Source organism: Orycteropus afer, unplaced genomic scaffold, assembly GCF_000298275.1.
Source record: "Orycteropus afer afer isolate SDZICR_OR568_19922 unplaced genomic scaffold, OryAfe1.0 scaffold00113, whole genome shotgun sequence".
Classification (NCBI taxonomy): Eukaryota; Metazoa; Chordata; class Mammalia; order Tubulidentata; family Orycteropodidae; genus Orycteropus; species Orycteropus afer.
This window is the reverse complement of record NW_006921700.1, coordinates 7,207,426-7,209,473: the sequence shown is the minus strand read 5'-3', so window position 1 is coordinate 7,209,473 and position 2,048 is coordinate 7,207,426. Positions and strand designations below refer to the sequence as shown.

The window sequence follows — 2,048 nt, the reverse complement described above, 5'->3', positions numbered from 1 at the left end:
TTTTTTTCAGTATTCCCTCCCCTCCCCTCCTACCCATGGTAACCAACAAAGAAAGTTCCCTTCCATATATAAACCTTTCCTTGACTTTTTACAATAATGAACTAATACTGTATTTGTCCATCTGTGATTGACTTCTTTCACTCAGCATAATGTCCTCCAAGTTCATCCACACTATGTGGTGTTTTGCAGATTGCACATTATTCTTTAGAGTTGTAGAGTATTCCACTGTGTGCATACACCCCAGTTTGGTTATCCATTCTTCTGTTGGTGTGCACATAGATTGTTTCCATCTTTTTGCCATTGTAAGTAGTCCTGCGATGAACATGGGTGTGCATATATTTGTTCTTGTGCTGGCTCTCACTTCTCTAGGGTATATACCTAGTAATGGGATTGCTGGGTCAAATGGTATTTCTAATTCCAGCTTTTTAAGGAATCATCATACTGTTTTCCACAGTGGTTGTATCATTCTACAGTCCCACCAGCAGTGTATGCGAGTCATAATCTCACCACATCCTCGCCAGCATCTGTTATTTTCTGTCTTGTTGAACTTTGCCATTAGTGCTGGGGTGAGATGGTATCTCATTGTTGTTTTGATTTGCATCTCTCTGAAGGCTAATGATCATGAGCATTTCTTAATGTATTTGCTGGCTACCAGAATATGCTCTTTGGTGAAGTGTTCATTTATGTCTTCTGCCCATTTTTTAATTGGATTGTTAATCTTCATGTTATTGAGGTGTTGGAGTTTTCCATAAATTTTAGACATAAGTGCCTTGTCAGATACGTAATTATTGACAAGTATGAATTTGTTGCTGCTGTCATTTTATTATGTTATGTGCTTTGTCATGGTGTTGATTTCTTTGTTCCATATAATTTGCTGTGCTGAGCTCGTTTTGTTCTTGAGTCGTGTTGTCACTTCCTTCATTGCTGTTTTTTAGTATTTGCTAAATCTTTGTACTGGTCTTCTTTTATTGTAATGTGAAGGTTTATCATTTTTCTTTGAGGTTACCCTGTGATTTATAATTTCTTCCCAAGTTTAGAACAGTCCATTCTATCATGTAGTTGTCTTGACTTCCCTACCATTTAGAAGTTTTATAACTACACAGTTTTTTCCCTCTTTTTGGTTTGTAGTTGTCTTCATTTGTCAATTGATGTCTCTGGTTCCCTGTTTACAATCTTGTAGGCTTATTTACTCGGAAGGAAGGTTGAGCTATCTACTTCTGTAGTGATACCACCTCAGAAACCCAAGAAGGGGTCACTGTGAGTCGGGTCTGACTCAATGGCACATAACAACAACAACAACAGGCTTATTTACTTTGGATACTCTATAACCAAGTTGGTTTCTGGGTTATGTCATCATGTGTGTTAATGGTCAGTTGTTTGCTATTGTTGGTTCTCTGTCCAAAGGACTCCCTTTAGCATCTCTTGTAAGGTTGGTCTGGTTTTAACAAATTCCCTTAGTTTCTCCTTATCTAGTAATATCCTAATTTCACGATCATATTTGAGGGACAGTTTTGCCAGGTATATAATTCTTGGTTGGAAATTTTTCTCTTTCAGGGTTTTATATATACCATACCACTGTCTTCTCATCTACATGGTTTCTGCCAAGAAATCCAACCATATTTTTATTGGTTGCCCCTTGTAGGTAACTTTTCGTTTTTCCTGTGCTGGTTTTAGAATTCTTTCTTTGTCTTTGGTTTTGGTGAGTTTGATGATGATATGTCTTGGTGATTTTCTTTTGGGGTCTGTTTGGGGTTTGTTGGACTTCTTGAATGGATGTATTCTCATCTTTCATCATACAAGGAAAATTCCCTTTCAACAAATCTTCGACAATTTTTTCTGTGGTTTTATTTGTCCCTTCCTGTTCTGGAATTCCAATTACACGTAAGTTATTCCTTTTGATGGTATCCCACATGAACCTTAGGCTTTCTTCATCTTGTTTTGATCTTTTTTCTGATTGTTCCCTTTCCAAAGAAGTATTGAATATTTACCTTCAGTCTCACTAATTTTGTCTTCCATTGATTCAATTCTTGTCCTTTGCCCATTCAATG

General features: G+C 37.0%; 1 protein-coding gene across 1 annotated transcript in view; it reads left to right on the top strand.

Moving 5' to 3' along the window:
• Positions 1-2,048, top strand: part of HAUS1 (HAUS augmin like complex subunit 1) — a 13,756-nt gene that overhangs the window by 8,201 nt on the left and 3,507 nt on the right. The gene's annotated exons all lie outside the window — the stretch shown is intronic.